Genomic DNA, 17,362 nt, shown 5'->3' on the forward strand with positions numbered 1-17,362 from the left:
ACTGGATGCCTACTGACATGACATCACAAAGACCTCATCTGTGTTTAATTGAGAAAAAAAAACCTCTTACTACCTTTTGGGGTGATCTTTAAACAGACTAAAAGTCAGAAAAGGGCCAGAGACACTGGATACCTACTGACCTGACATCACAAAGACCTCACCTGTGTTTAATTGAGAAAAAAAAACCTCTTTCTGTCTTTTGAAGTGATTCTTAAAGAGTCTAGGAGTCAGAAAAGGGCCAGAGACACTGGATGCCTACTGACATGACATCACAAAGACCTCATCTGTGTTTAATTGAGAATAAAAACCTCCTACTGTCTTTTGAAGCGATCCTTAAACAGTCTAGGAGTCAGAAAAGGGCCAGAGACACTGGATGCTTACTGACATGACATCACAAAGACCTCATCTGTGTTTAATTGAGAAAAAAAACCTCTTACTGTCTTTTGAAGCGATCCTTAAACAGTCTAGGAGTCAGAAAAGGGCCAGAGACACTGGATGCCTACTGACATGACATCACAAAGACCTCATCTGTGTTTAATTGAGAAAAACAACCTCTTACTGCCTTTTGGGGCGATCTTTAAACAGTCAAGGAGTCAGAAAAGGGCCAGAGACACTGGATGCCTACTGACATGACATCACAAAGACCTCATCTGTGTTTAATTGAGAAAAAAAAAACCTCTTACTGCCTTTTGGGGCGATCTTTAAACAGACTAAAAGTCAGAAAAGGGCCAGAGACACTGGAGGCCTATTGACATGACATCACAAAGACCTCACCTGTGTTTAATTGAGAAGAAAAAAACCTCTTAATGTCTTTTGAAGCGATCCTTAAACAGTCTAGGAGTCAGAAAAGGGCCAGGGACACAGGATGCCTACTGACATGATATCACAAAGACCTCATCTGTGTTTAATTGAGAAAAAAACCCTCTTACTGTCTTATGAAGCGATCCTTAAACAGTCTAGGAGTCAGAAAAGGGCCAGGGACACAGGATGCCTACTGACATGACATCACAAAGACCTCATCTGTGTTTAATTGAGAAAAAAAACCTCTTACTGTCTTTTGAAGCGATCCTTAAACAGTCTAGGAGTCAGAAAAGGGCCAGGGACACAGGATGCCTACTGACATGATATCACAAAGACCTCATCTGTGTTTAATTGAGAAAAAAAAAACCTCTTACTGTCTTTTGAAGCGATCCTTAAACAGTCTAGGAGTCAGAAAAGGGCCAGAGACACTGGATGCCTACTGACATGACATCACAAAGACCTCACCTGTGTTTAATTGAGAAAAAAAAACCTCTTTCTGTCTTTTGAAGTGATCCTTAAACAGTCTAGGAGTCAGAAAAGGGCCAGAGACACTGGATGCCTACTGACATGACATCACAAAGACCTCACCTGTGTTTAATTGAGAAAAAAACCCCTCTTACTGTCTTTTGAAGCGATCCTTAAACAATCTAGGAGTCAGAAAAGGGCCAGAGACACTGGATGCCTACTGACATGACATCACAAAGACCTCATCTGTGTTTAATTGAGAAAAAAAAACCTCTTACTACCTTTTGGGGCGATCTTTAAACAGACTAAAAGTCAGAAAAGGGCCAGAGACACTGGATACCTACTGACCTGACATCACAAAGACCTCACCTGTGTTTAATTGAGAAAAAAAAACCTCTTTCTGTCTTTTGAAGTGATCCTTAAAGAGTCTAGGAGTCAGAAAAGGGCCAGAGACACTGGATGCCTACTGACATGACATCACAAAGACCTCATCTGTGTTTAATTGAGAATAAAAACCTCCTACTGTCTTTTGAAGCGATCCTTAAACAGTCTAGGAGTCAGAAAAGGGCCAGAGACACTGGATGCTTACTGACATGACATCACAAAGACCTCATCTGTGTTTAATTGAGAAAAAAAACCTCTTACTGTCTTTTGAAGCGATCCTTAAACAGTCTAGGAGTCAGAAAAGGGCCAGAGACACTGGATGCCTACTGACATGACATCACAAAGACCTCATCTGTGTTTAATTGAGAAAAACAACCTCTTACTGCCTTTTGGGGCGATCTTTAAACAGTCAAGGAGTCAGAAAAGGGCCAGAGACACTGGATGCCTACTGACATGACATCACAAAGACCTCATCTGTGTTTAATTGAGAAAAAAAAACCTCTTACTGCCTTTTGGGGCGATCTTTAAACAGACTAAAAGTCAGAAAAGGGCCAGAGACACTGGAGGCCTATTGACATGACATCACAAAGACCTCACCTGTGTTTAATTGAGAAGAAAAAAACCTCTTAATGTCTTTTGAAGCGATCCTTAAACAGTCTAGGAGTCAGAAAAGGGCCAGGGACACAGGATGCCTACTGACATGATATCACAAAGACCTCATCTGTGTTTAATTGAGAAAAAAACCCTCTTACTGTCTTATGAAGCGATCCTTAAACAGTCTAGGAGTCAGAAAAGGGCCAGGGACACAGGATGCCTACTGACATGACATCACAAAGACCTCATCTGTGTTTAATTGAGAAAAAAAACCTCTTACTGTCTTTTGAAGCGATCCTTAAACAGTCTAGGAGTCAGAAAAGGGCCAGGGACACAGGATGCCTACTGACATGATATCACAAAGACCTCATCTGTGTTTAATTGAGAAAAAAAAAACCTCTTACTGTCTTTTGAAGCGATCCTTAAACAGTCTAGGAGTCAGAAAAGGGCCAGAGACACTGGATGCCTACTGACATGACATCACAAAGACCTCATCTGTGTTTAATTGAGAAAAAAAAACCTCTTACTGTCTTTTGAAGCTATCGTTAAACAGTCTAGGAGTCAGAAAAGGGCCAGAGACACTGGATGCCTACTGACATGACATCACAAAGACCTCATCTGTGTTTAATTGAGAAAAAAAACCTCTTACTGTCTTTTGAAGCGATCGTTAAACAGTCTAGGAGTCAGAAAAGGGCCAGAGACACAGGATGCCTACTGTGACATCACAAAGACCTCATCTGTGTTTAATTGAGAAAAAAAAACCTCTTTCTGTCTTTTGAAGTGATCCTTAAACAGTCTAGGAGTCAGAAAAGGGCCAGAGACACTGGATGCCTACTGACATGACATCACAAAGACCTCATCTGTGTTTAATTGAGAAAAAAAAACCTCTTACTGCCTTTTGGGGCGATCTTTAAACAGACTAAAAGTCAGAAAAGGGCCAGAGACACTGGATACCTACTGACCTGACATCACAAAGACCTCACCTGTGTTTAATTGAGAAGAAAAAAACCTCTTAATGTCTTTTGAAGCGATCCTTAAACAGTCTAGGAGTCAGAAAAGGGCCAGAGACACTGGAAGCCTACTGACATGACATCACAAAGACCTCATCTGTGTTTAATTGAGAAAAAAACCTCTTACTGTCTTTTGCAGTGATCCTTAAACAGTCTAGGAGTCAGAAAAGGGCCAGAGACACTGGAGGCCTACTGACATGACATCACAAAGACCTCACCTGTGTTTAATTGAGAAAAAAAACCCTCTTACTGTCTTTTGAAGTGATCCTTAAACAGTCTAGGAGTCAGAAAAGGGCCAGAGACACTGGATGCCTACTGACATGACATCACAAAGACCTCATCTGTGTTTAATTGAGAAAAAAAAACCTCTTATTGCCTTTTGGGGCGATCTTTAAACAGACTAAAAGTTAGAAAATGGCTAGAGACACTGGATACCTACTGACCTGACATCACAAAGACCTCATCTGTGTTTAATTGAGAAAAAAAACCTCTTACTGTGTTTTGAAGCGATCCTTAAACAGTCTAGGAGTCAGAAAAGGGCCAGAGACACTGGATGCCTACTGACATGACATCACAAAGACCTCATCTGTGTTTAATTGAGAAAAACAACCTCTTACTGCCTTTTGGGGCCATCTTTAAACAGTCAAGGAGTCAGAAAAGGGCCAGAGACACTGGATGCCTACTGACATGACATCACAAAGACCTCATCTGTGTTTAATTGAGAAAAAAAAACCTCTTACTGCCTTTTGGGGCGATCTTTAAACAGACTAAAAGTCAGAAAAGGGCCAGAGACACTGGATGCCTACTGACATGACATCACAAAGACCTCATCTGTGTTTAATTGAGAAAAAAAAACCTCTTTCTGTCTTTTGAAGTGATCCTTAAACAGTCTAGGAGTCAGAAAAGGGCCAGAGACACTGGATGCCTACTGACATGACATCACAAAGACCTCATCTGTGTTTAATTGAGAAAAAAAACCTCTTACTGTCTTTTGAAGCGATCCTTAAACAGTCTAGGAGTCAGGAAAGGGCCAGAGACACTGGATGCCTACTGACCTGACATCACAAAGACCTCATCTGTGTTTAATTGAGAAAAACAACCTCTTACTGCCTTTTGGGGCGATCTTTAAACAGTCAAGGAGTCAGAAAAGGGCCAGAGACACTGGATGCCTACTGACATGACATCACAAAGACCTCATCTGTGTTTAATTGAGAAAAAAAAACCTCTTACTGCCTTTTGGGGCGATCTTTAAACAGACTAAAAGTCAGAAAAGGGCCAGAGACACTGGAGGCCTATTGACATGACATCACAAAGACCTCACCTGTGTTTAATTGAGAAGAAAAAAACCTCTTAATGTCTTTTGAAGCGATCCTTAAACAGTCTAGGAGTCAGAAAAGGGCCAGAGACACTGGAGGCCTACTGACCTGACATCACAAAGACCTCATCTGTGTTTAATTGAGAAAAAAACCCTCTTACTGTCTTATGAAGCGATCCTTAAACAGTCTAGGAGTCAGAAAAGGGCCAGGGACACAGGATGCCTACTGACATGACATCACAAAGACCTCATCTGTGTTTAATTGAGAAAAAAAACCTCTTACTGTCTTTTGAAGCGATCCTTAAACAGTCTAGGAGTCAGAAAAGGGCCAGGGACACAGGATGCCTACTGACATGATATCACAAAGACCTCATCTGTGTTTAATTGAGAAAAAAAAAACCTCTTACTGTCTTTTGAAGCGATCCTTAAACAGTCTAGGAGTCAGAAAAGGGCCAGAGACACTGGATGCCTACTGACATGACATCACAAAGACCTCATCTGTGTTTAATTGAGAAAAAAAAACCTCTTACTGTCTTTTGAAGCTATCGTTAAACAGTCTAGGAGTCAGAAAAGGGCCAGAGACACTGGATGCCTACTGAAATGACATCACAAAGACCTCATCTGTGTTTAATTGAGAAAAAAAACCTCTTACTGTCTTTTGAAGCGATCGTTAAACAGTCTAGGAGTCAGAAAAGGGCCAGAGACACAGGATGCCTACTGACATGACATCACAAAGACCTCATCTGTGTTTAATTGAGAAAAAAAAACCTCTTTCTGTCTTTTGAAGTGATCCTTAAACAGTCTAGGAGTCAGAAAAGGGCCAGAGACACTGGATGCCTACTGACATGACATCACAAAGACCTCATCTGTGTTTAATTGAGAAAAAAAAACCTCTTACTGCCTTTTGGGGCGATCTTTAAACAGACTAAAAGTCAGAAAAGGGCCAGAGACACTGGATATCTACTGACCTGACATCACAAAGACCTCACCGGTGTTTAATAGAGAAGAAAAAAACCTCTTAATGTCTTTTGAAGCGATCCTTAAACAGTCTAGGAGTCAGAAAAGGGCCAGAGACACTGGAGGCCTACTGACATGACATCACAAAGACCTCATCTGTGTTTAATTGAGAAAAAAACCTCTTACTGTCTTTTGCAGTGATCCTTAAACAGTCTAGGAGTCAGAAAAGGGCCAGAGACACTGGAGGCCTACTGACATGACATCACAAAGACCTCACCTGTGTTTAATTGAGAAAAAAAACCCTCTTACTGTCTTTTGAAGTGATCCTTAAACAGTCTAGGAGTCAGAAAAGGGCCAGAGACACTGGATGCCTACTGACATGACATCACAAAGACCTCATCTGTGTTTAATTGAGAAAAAAAAACCTCTTATTGCCTTTTGGGGCGATCTTTAAACAGACTAAAAGTCAGAAAATGGCTAGAGACACTGGATACCTACTGACCTGACATCACAAAGACCTCATCTGTGTTTAATTGAGAAAAAAAACCTCTTACTGTCTTTTGAAGCGATCCTTAAACAGTCTAGGAGTCAGAAAAGGGCCAGAGACACTGGATGCCTACTGACATGACATCACAAAGACCTCATCTGTGTTTAATTGAGAAGAAAAAAACCTTTTACTGCCTTTTGGGGCGATCTTTAAACAGACTAAAAGTTAGAAAAGGGCCAGAGACACTGGATACCTACTGACATGACATCACAAAGACCTCCCCTGTGTTTAATTGAGAAAAAAAAACCTCTTTCTGTCTTTTGAAGCGATCCTTAAACAGTCTAGGAGTCAGAAAAGGGCCAGAGACACTGGATGCCTACTGACATGACATCACAAAGACCTCATCTGTGTTTAATTGAGACAAAAAAAACCTCTTACTGCCTTTTGGGGCGATCTTTAAACAGAATAAAAGTCAGAAAAGGGACAGACACACTGGATACCTACTGACCTGACATCACAAAGACCTCACCTGTGTTTAATTGAGAAGAAAAAAACCTCTTAATGTCTTTTGAAGCGATCCTTAAACAGTCTAGGAGTCAGAAAAGGGCCAGAGACACTGGAGGCCTACTGACATGACATCACAAAGACCTCACCTGTGTTTAATTGAGAAAAAAACCCCTCTTACTGTCTTTTGAAGCGATCCTTAAACAATCTAGGAGTCAGAAAAGGGCCAGAGACACTGGATGCCTACTGACATGACATCACAAAGACCTCATCTGTGTTTAATTGAGAAAAAAAAACCTCTTTCTGTCTTTTGAAGCGATCCTTAAACAGTCTAGGAGTCAGAAAAGGGCCAGAGACACTGGATGCCTACTGACATGACATCACAAAGACCTCATCTGTGTTTAATTGAGAAAAAAAAACCTCTTACTACCTTTTGGGGCGATCTTTAAACAGACTAAAAGTCAGAAAAGGGCCAGAGACACTGGATACCTACTGACCTGACATCACAAAGACCTCACCTGTGTTTAATTGAGAAAAAAAAACCTCTTTCTGTCTTTTGAAGTGATCCTTAAACAGTCTAGGAGTCAGAAAAGGGCCAGAGACACTGGATGCCTACTGACATGACATCACAAAGACCTCACCTGTGTTTAATTGAGAAAAAAACCCCTCTTACTGTCTTTTGAAGCGATCCTTAAACAATCTAGGAGTCAGAAAAGGGCCAGAGACACTGGATGCCTACTGACATGACATCACAAAGACCTCATCTGTGTTTAATTGAGAAAAAAAAACCTCTTACTACCTTTTGGGGCGATCTTTAAACAGACTAAAAGTCAGAAAAGGGCCAGAGACACTGGATACCTACTGACCTGACATCACAAAGACCTCACCTGTGTTTAATTGAGAAAAAAAAACCTCTTTCTGTCTTTTGAAGTGATCCTTAAAGAGTCTAGGAGTCAGAAAAGGGCCAGAGACACTGGATGCCTACTGACATGACATCACAAAGACCTCACCTGTGTTTAATTGAGAAAAAAACCCCTCTTACTGTCTTTTGAAGCGATCCTTAAACAATCTAGGAGTCAGAAAAGGGCCAGAGACACTGGATGCCTACTGACATGACATCACAAAGACCTCATCTGTGTTTAATTGAGAAAAAAAAACCTCTTACTACCTTTTGGGGCGATCTTTAAACAGACTAAAAGTCAGAAAAGGGCCAGAGACACTGGATACCTACTGACCTGACATCACAAAGACCTCACCTGTGTTTAATTGAGAAAAAAAAACCTCTTTCTGTCTTTTGAAGTGATTCTTAAAGAGTCTAGGAGTCAGAAAAGGGCCAGAGACACTGGATGCCTACTGACATGACATCACAAAGACCTCATCTGTGTTTAATTGAGAATAAAAACCTCCTACTGTCTTTTGAAGCGATCCTTAAACAGTCTAGGAGTCAGAAAAGGGCCAGAGACACTGGATGCTTACTGACATGACATCACAAAGACCTCATCTGTGTTTAATTGAGAAAAAAAACCTCTTACTGTCTTTTGAAGCGATCCTTAAACAGTCTAGGAGTCAGAAAAGGGCCAGAGACACTGGATGCCTACTGACATGACATCACAAAGACCTCATCTGTGTTTAATTGAGAAAAACAACCTCTTACTGCCTTTTGGGGCGATCTTTAAACAGTCAAGGAGTCAGAAAAGGGCCAGAGACACTGGATGCCTACTGACATGACATCACAAAGACCTCATCTGTGTTTAATTGAGAAAAAAAAACCTCTTACTGCCTTTTGGGGCGATCTTTAAACAGACTAAAAGTCAGAAAAGGGCCAGAGACACTGGAGGCCTATTGACATGACATCACAAAGACCTCACCTGTGTTTAATTGAGAAGAAAAAAACCTCTTAATGTCTTTTGAAGCGATCCTTAAACAGTCTAGGAGTCAGAAAAGGGCCAGGGACACAGGATGCCTACTGACATGATATCACAAAGACCTCATCTGTGTTTAATTGAGAAAAAAACCCTCTTACTGTCTTATGAAGCGATCCTTAAACAGTCTAGGAGTCAGAAAAGGGCCAGGGACACAGGATGCCTACTGACATGACATCACAAAGACCTCATCTGTGTTTAATTGAGAAAAAAAACCTCTTACTGTCTTTTGAAGCGATCCTTAAACAGTCTAGGAGTCAGAAAAGGGCCAGGGACACAGGATGCCTACTGACATGATATCACAAAGACCTCATCTGTGTTTAATTGAGAAAAACAACCTCTTACTGCCTTTTGGGGCGATCTTTAAACAGTCAAGGAGTCAGAAAAGGGCCAGAGACACTGGATGCCTACTGACATGACATCACAAAGACCTCATCTGTGTTTAATTGAGAAAAAAAAACCTCTTACTGCCTTTTGGGGCGATCTTTAAACAGACTAAAAGTCAGAAAAGGGCCAGAGACACTGGAGGCCTATTGACATGACATCACAAAGACCTCACCTGTGTTTAATTGAGAAGAAAAAAACCTCTTAATGTCTTTTGAAGCGATCCTTAAACAGTCTAGGAGTCAGAAAAGGGCCAGAGACACTGGAGGCCTACTGACATGACATCACAAAGACCTCATCTGTGTTTAATTGAGAAAAAAACCCTCTTACTGTCTTATGAAGCGATCCTTAAACAGTCTAGGAGTCAGAAAAGGGCCAGGGACACAGGATGCCTACTGACATGATATCACAAAGACCTCATCTGTGTTTAATTGAGAAAAAAAAAACCTCTTACTGTCTTTTGAAGCGATCCTTAAACAGTCTAGGAGTCAGAAAAGGGCCAGAGACACTGGATGCCTACTGACATGACATCACAAAGACCTCATCTGTGTTTAATTGAGAAAAAAAAACCTCTTACTGTCTTTTGAAGCTATCGTTAAACAGTCTAGGAGTCAGAAAAGGGCCAGAGACACTGGATGCCTACTGAAATGACATCACAAAGACCTCATCTGTGTTTAATTGAGAAAAAAAACCTCTTACTGTCTTTTGAAGCGATCGTTAAACAGTCTAGGAGTCAGAAAAGGGCCAGAGACACAGGATGCCTACTGACATGACATCACAAAGACCTCATCTGTGTTTAATTGAGAAAAAAAAACCTCTTTCTGTCTTTTGAAGTGATCCTTAAACAGTCTAGGAGTCAGAAAAGGGCCAGAGACACTGGATGCCTACTGACATGACATCACAAAGACCTCATCTGTGTTTAATTGAGAAAAAAAAACCTCTTACTGCCTTTTGGGGCGATCTTTAAACAGACTAAAAGTCAGAAAAGGGCCAGAGACACTGGATATCTACTGACCTGACATCACAAAGACCTCACCGGTGTTTAATAGAGAAGAAAAAAACCTCTTAATGTCTTTTGAAGCGATCCTTAAACAGTCTAGGAGTCAGAAAAGGGCCAGAGACACTGGAGGCCTACTGACATGACATCACAAAGACCTCATCTGTGTTTAATTGAGAAAAAAACCTCTTACTGTCTTTTGCAGTGATCCTTAAACAGTCTAGGAGTCAGAAAAGGGCCAGAGACACTGGAGGCCTACTGACATGACATCACAAAGACCTCACCTGTGTTTAATTGAGAAAAAAAACCCTCTTACTGTCTTTTGAAGTGATCCTTAAACAGTCTAGGAGTCAGAAAAGGGCCAGAGACACTGGATGCCTACTGACATGACATCACAAAGACCTCATCTGTGTTTAATTGAGAAAAAAAAACCTCTTATTGCCTTTTGGGGCGATCTTTAAACAGACTAAAAGTCAGAAAATGGCTAGAGACACTGGATACCTACTGACCTGACATCACAAAGACCTCATCTGTGTTTAATTGAGAAAAAAAACCTCTTACTGTCTTTTGAAGCGATCCTTAAACAGTCTAGGAGTCAGAAAAGGGCCAGAGACACTGGATGCCTACTGACATGACATCACAAAGACCTCATCTGTGTTTAATTGAGAAGAAAAAAACCTTTTACTGCCTTTTGGGGCGATCTTTAAACAGACTAAAAGTTAGAAAAGGGCCAGAGACACTGGATACCTACTGACATGACATCACAAAGACCTCCCCTGTGTTTAATTGAGAAAAAAAAACCTCTTTCTGTCTTTTGAAGCGATCCTTAAACAGTCTAGGAGTCAGAAAAGGGCCAGAGACACTGGATGCCTACTGACATGACATCACAAAGACCTCATCTGTGTTTAATTGAGAAAAAAAAACCTCTTACTGCCTTTTGGGGCGATCTTTAAACAGAATAAAAGTCAGAAAAGGGACAGACACACTGGATACCTACTGACCTGACATCACAAAGACCTCACCTGTGTTTAATTGAGAAGAAAAAAACCTCTTAATGTCTTTTGAAGCGATCCTTAAACAGTCTAGGAGTCAGAAAAGGGCCAGAGACACTGGAGGCCTACTGACATGACATCACAAAGACCTCACCTGTGTTTAATTGAGAAAAAAACCCCTCTTACTGTCTTTTGAAGCGATCCTTAAACAATCTAGGAGTCAGAAAAGGGCCAGAGACACTGGATGCCTACTGACATGACATCACAAAGACCTCATCTGTGTTTAATTGAGAAAAAAAAACCTCTTTCTGTCTTTTGAAGTGATCCTTAAACAGTCTAGGAGTCAGAAAAGGGCCAGAGACACTGGATGCCTACTGACATGACATCACAAAGACCTCATCTGTGTTTAATTGAGAAAAAAAAACCTCTTACTACCTTTTGGGGCGATCTTTAAACAGACTAAAAGTCAGAAAAGGGCCAGAGACACTGGATACCTACTGACCTGACATCACAAAGACCTCACCTGTGTTTAATTGAGAAAAAAAAACCTCTTTCTGTCTTTTGAAGTGATCCTTAAACAGTCTAGGAGTCAGAAAAGGGCCAGAGACACTGGATGCCTACTGACATGACATCACAAAGACCTCACCTGTGTTTAATTGAGAAAAAAACCCCTCTTACTGTCTTTTGAAGCGATCCTTAAACAATCTAGGAGTCAGAAAAGGGCCAGAGACACTGGATGCCTACTGACATGACATCACAAAGACCTCATCTGTGTTTAATTGAGAAAAAAAAACCTCTTACTACCTTTTGGGGCGATCTTTAAACAGACTAAAAGTCAGAAAAGGGCCAGAGACACTGGATACCTACTGACCTGACATCACAAAGACCTCACCTGTGTTTAATTGAGAAAAAAAAACCTCTTTCTGTCTTTTGAAGTGATCCTTAAAGAGTCTAGGAGTCAGAAAAGGGCCAGAGACACTGGATGCCTACTGACATGACATCACAAAGACCTCATCTGTGTTTAATTGAGAATAAAAACCTCCTACTGTCTTTTGAAGCGATCCTTAAACAGTCTAGGAGTCAGAAAAGTGCCAGAGACACTGGATGCTTACTGACATGACATCACAAAGACCTCATCTGTGTTTAATTGAGAAAAAAAACCTCTTACTGTCTTTTGAAGCGATCCTTAAACAGTCTAGGAGTCAGAAAAGGGCCAGAGACACTGGATGCCTACTGACATGACATCACAAAGACCTCATCTGTGTTTAATTGAGAAAAACAACCTCTTACTGCCTTTTGGGGCGATCTTTAAACAGTCAAGGAGTCAGAAAAGGGCCAGAGACACTGGATGCCTACTGACATGACATCACAAAGACCTCATCTGTGTTTAATTGAGAAAAAAAAACCTCTTACTGCCTTTTGGGGCGATCTTTAAACAGACTAAAAGTCAGAAAAGGGCCAGAGACACTGGAGGCCTATTGACATGACATCACAAAGACCTCACCTGTGTTTAATTGAGAAGAAAAAAACCTCTTAATGTCTTTTGAAGCGATCCTTAAACAGTCTAGGAGTCAGAAAAGGGCCAGGGACACAGGATGCCTACTGACATGATATCACAAAGACCTCATCTGTGTTTAATTGAGAAAAAAACCCTCTTACTGTCTTATGAAGCGATCCTTAAACAGTCTAGGAGTCAGAAAAGGGCCAGGGACACAGGATGCCTACTGACATGACATCACAAAGACCTCATCTGTGTTTAATTGAGAAAAAAAACCTCTTACTGTCTTTTGAAGCGATCCTTAAACAGTCTAGGAGTCAGAAAAGGGCCAGGGACACAGGATGCCTACTGACATGATATCACAAAGACCTCATCTGTGTTTAATTGAGAAAAAAAAAACCTCTTACTGTCTTTTGAAGCGATCCTTAAACAGTCTAGGAGTCAGAAAAGGGCCAGAGACACTGGATGCCTACTGACATGACATCACAAAGACCTCATCTGTGTTTAATTGAGAAAAAAAAACCTCTTACTGTCTTTTGAAGCTATCGTTAAACAGTCTAGGAGTCAGAAAAGGGCCAGAGACACTGGATGCCTACTGACATGACATCACAAAGACCTCATCTGTGTTTAATTGAGAAAAAAAACCTCTTACTGTCTTTTGAAGCGATCGTTAAACAGTCTAGGAGTCAGAAAAGGGCCAGAGACACAGGATGCCTACTGTGACATCACAAAGACCTCATCTGTGTTTAATTGAGAAAAAAAAACCTCTTTCTGTCTTTTGAAGTGATCCTTAAACAGTCTAGGAGTCAGAAAAGGGCCAGAGACACTGGATGCCTACTGACATGACATCACAAAGACCTCATCTGTGTTTAATTGAGAAAAAAAAACCTCTTACTGCCTTTTGGGGCGATCTTTAAACAGACTAAAAGTCAGAAAAGGGCCAGAGACACTGGATACCTACTGACCTGACATCACAAAGACCTCACCTGTGTTTAATTGAGAAGAAAAAAACCTCTTAATGTCTTTTGAAGCGATCCTTAAACAGTCTAGGAGTCAGAAAAGGGCCAGAGACACTGGAAGCCTACTGACATGACATCACAAAGACCTCATCTGTGTTTAATTGAGAAAAAAACCTCTTACTGTCTTTTGCAGTGATCCTTAAACAGTCTAGGAGTCAGAAAAGGGCCAGAGACACTGGAGGCCTACTGACATGACATCACAAAGACCTCACCTGTGTTTAATTGAGAAAAAAAACCCTCTTACTGTCTTTTGAAGTGATCCTTAAACAGTCTAGGAGTCAGAAAAGGGCCAGAGACACTGGATGCCTACTGACATGACATCACAAAGACCTCATCTGTGTTTAATTGAGAAAAAAAAACCTCTTATTGCCTTTTGGGGCGATCTTTAAACAGACTAAAAGTTAGAAAATGGCTAGAGACACTGGATACCTACTGACCTGACATCACAAAGACCTCATCTGTGTTTAATTGAGAAAAAAAACCTCTTACTGTCTTTTGAAGCGATCCTTAAACAGTCTAGGAGTCAGAAAAGGGCCAGAGACACTGGATGCCTACTGACATGACATCACAAAGACCTCATCTGTGTTTAATTGAGAAAAACAACCTCTTACTGCCTTTTGGGGCCATCTTTAAACAGTCAAGGAGTCAGAAAAGGGCCAGAGACACTGGATGCCTACTGACATGACATCACAAAGACCTCATCTGTGTTTAATTGAGAAAAAAAAACCTCTTACTGCCTTTTGGGGCGATCTTTAAACAGACTAAAAGTCAGAAAAGGGCCAGAGACACTGGATGCCTACTGACATGACATCACAAAGACCTCATCTGTGTTTAATTGAGAAAAAAAAACCTCTTTCTGTCTTTTGAAGTGATCCTTAAACAGTCTAGGAGTCAGAAAAGGGCCAGAGACACTGGATGCCTACTGACATGACATCACAAAGACCTCATCTGTGTTTAATTGAGAAAAAAAACCTCTTACTGTCTTTTGAAGCGATCCTTAAACAGTCTAGGAGTCAGGAAAGGGCCAGAGACACTGGATGCCTACTGACCTGACATCACAAAGACCTCATCTGTGTTTAATTGAGAAAAACAACCTCTTACTGCCTTTTGGGGCAATCTTTAAACAGTCAAGGAGTCAGAAAAGGGCCAGAGACACTGGATGCCTACTGACATGACATCACAAAGACCTCATCTGTGTTTAATTGAGAAAAAAAAACCTCTTACTGCCTTTTGGGGCGATCTTTAAACAGACTAAAAGTCAGAAAAGGGCCAGAGACACTGGAGGCCTATTGACATGACATCACAAAGACCTCACCTGTGTTTAATTGAGAAGAAAAAAACCTCTTAATGTCTTTTGAAGCGATCCTTAAACAGTCTAGGAGTCAGAAAAGGGCCAGAGACACTGGAGGCCTACTGACATGACATCACAAAGACCTCATCTGTGTTTAATTGAGAAAAAAACCCTCTTACTGTCTTATGAAGCGATCCTTAAACAGTCTAGGAGTCAGAAAAGGGCCAGGGACACAGGATGCCTACTGACATGACATCACAAAGACCTCATCTGTGTTTAATTGAGAAAAAAAACCTCTTACTGTCTTTTGAAGCGATCCTTAAACAGTCTAGGAGTCAGAAAAGGGCCAGGGACACAGGATGCCTACTGACATGATATCACAAAGACCTCATCTGTGTTTAATTGAGAAAAAAAAAACCTCTTACTGTCTTTTGAAGCGATCCTTAAACAGTCTAGGAGTCAGAAAAGGGCCAGAGACACTGGATGCCTACTGACATGACATCACAAAGACCTCATCTGTGTTTAATTGAGAAAAAAAAACCTCTTACTGTCTTTTGAAGCTATCGTTAAACAGTCTAGGAGTCAGAAAAGGGCCAGAGACACTGGATGCCTACTGAAATGACATCACAAAGACCTCATCTGTGTTTAATTGAGAAAAAAAACATCTTACTGTCTTTTGAAGCGATCGTTAAACAGTCTAGGAGTCAGAAAAGGGCCAGAGACACAGGATGCCTACTGACATGACATCACAAAGACCTCATCTGTGTTTAATTGAGAAAAAAAAACCTCTTTCTGTCTTTTGAAGTGATCCTTAAACAGTCTAGGAGTCAGAAAAGGGCCAGAGACACTGGATGCCTACTGACATGACATCACAAAGAACTCATCTGTGTTTAATTGAGAAAAAAAAACCTCTTACTGCCTTTTGGGGCGATCTTTAAACAGACTAAAAGTCAGAAAAGGGCCAGAGACACTGGATATCTACTGACCTGACATCACAAAGACCTCACCGGTGTTTAATAGAGAAGAAAAAAACCTCTTAATGTCTTTTGAAGCGATCCTTAAACAGTCTAGGAGTCAGAAAAGGGCCAGAGACACTGGATGCCTACTGACATGACATCACAAAGACCTCATCTGTGTTTAATTGAGAAAAACAACCTCTTACTGCCTTTTGGGGCGATCTTTAAACAGTCTAGGGGTCAGAAAAGGGCCAGAGACACTGGATGCCTACTGACATGACATCACAAAGACCTCATCTGTGTTTAATTGAGAAAAAAAAACCTCTTACTGCCTTTTGGGGCGATCTTTAAACAGACTAAAAGTCAGAAAAGGGCCAGAGACACTGGAGGCCTATTGACATGACATCACAAAGACCTCACCTGTGTTTAATTGAGAAGAAAAAAACCTCTTAATGTCTTTTGAAGCGATCCTTAAACAGTCTAGGAGTCAGAAAAGGGCCAGAGACACTGGAGGACTACTGACATGACATCACAAAGACCTCATCTGTGTTTAATTGAGAAAAAAACCCTCTTACTGTCTTATGAAGCGATCCTTAAACAGTCTAGGAGTCAGAAAAGGGCCAGGGACACAGGATGCCTACTGACATGACATCACAAAGACCTCATCTGTGTTTAATTGAGAAAAAAAACCTCTTACTGTCTTTTGAAGCGATCCTTAAACAGTCTAGGAGTCAGAAAAGGGCCAGGGACACAGGATGCCTACTGACATGATATCACAAAGACCTCATCTGTGTTTAATTGAGAAAAAAAAAACCTCTTACTGTCTTTTGAAGCGATCCTTAAACAGTCTAGGAGTCAGAAAAGGGCCAGAGACACTGGATGCCTACTGACATGACATCACAAAGACCTCATCTGTGTTTAATTGAGAAAAAAAAACCTCTTACTGTATTTTGAAGCGATCCTTAAACAATCTAGGAGTCAGAAAAGGGCCAGAGACACTGGAGGCCTACTGACATGACATCACAAAGACCTCCCCTGTGTTTAATTGAGAAAAAAAACCTCTTACTGTCTTTTGCAGTGATCCTTAAACAGTCTAGGAGTCAGAAAAGGGCCAGAGACACTGGAGGCCTACTGACATGACATCACAAAGACCTCACCTGTGTTTAATTGAGAAAAAAAACCCTCTTACTGTCTTTTGAAGTGATCCTTAAACAGTCTAGGAGTCAGAAAAGGGCCAGAGACACTGGATGCCTACTGACATGACATCACAAAGACCTCATCTGTGTTTAATTGAGAAAAGAAAACCTCTTATTGCCTTTTGGGGCGATCTTTAAACAGACTAAAAGTCAGAAAATGGCCAGAGACACTGGATACCTACTGACCTGACATCACAAAGACCTCACCTGTGTTTAATTGAGAAAAAGAAACTTCTTACTGTCTTTTGAAGCAATCCTTAAACAGTCTAGGAGGCAGAAAAGGGCCAGAGACACAGGATGCCTACAGACATGACATCACAAAGACCTCATCTGTGTTTAATTGAGAAAAAAAACCTCTTACTGTCTTTTGAAGCAATCCTTAAACAGTCTAGGAGTCAGAAAAGGGCCAGAGACACTGGATGCCTACTGACATGACATCACAAAGACCTCATCTGTGTTTAATTGAGAATAAAAACCTCCTACTGTCTTTTGAATCGATCCTTAAACAATCTAGGAGTCAGAAAAGGGCCAGAGACACTGGATGCCTACTGACATGACATCACAAAGACCTCATCTGTGTTTAATTGAGA

Source organism: Paroedura picta, chromosome 17, assembly GCF_049243985.1.
Source record: "Paroedura picta isolate Pp20150507F chromosome 17, Ppicta_v3.0, whole genome shotgun sequence".
NCBI classification, from domain to species: domain Eukaryota; kingdom Metazoa; phylum Chordata; class Lepidosauria; order Squamata; family Gekkonidae; genus Paroedura; species Paroedura picta.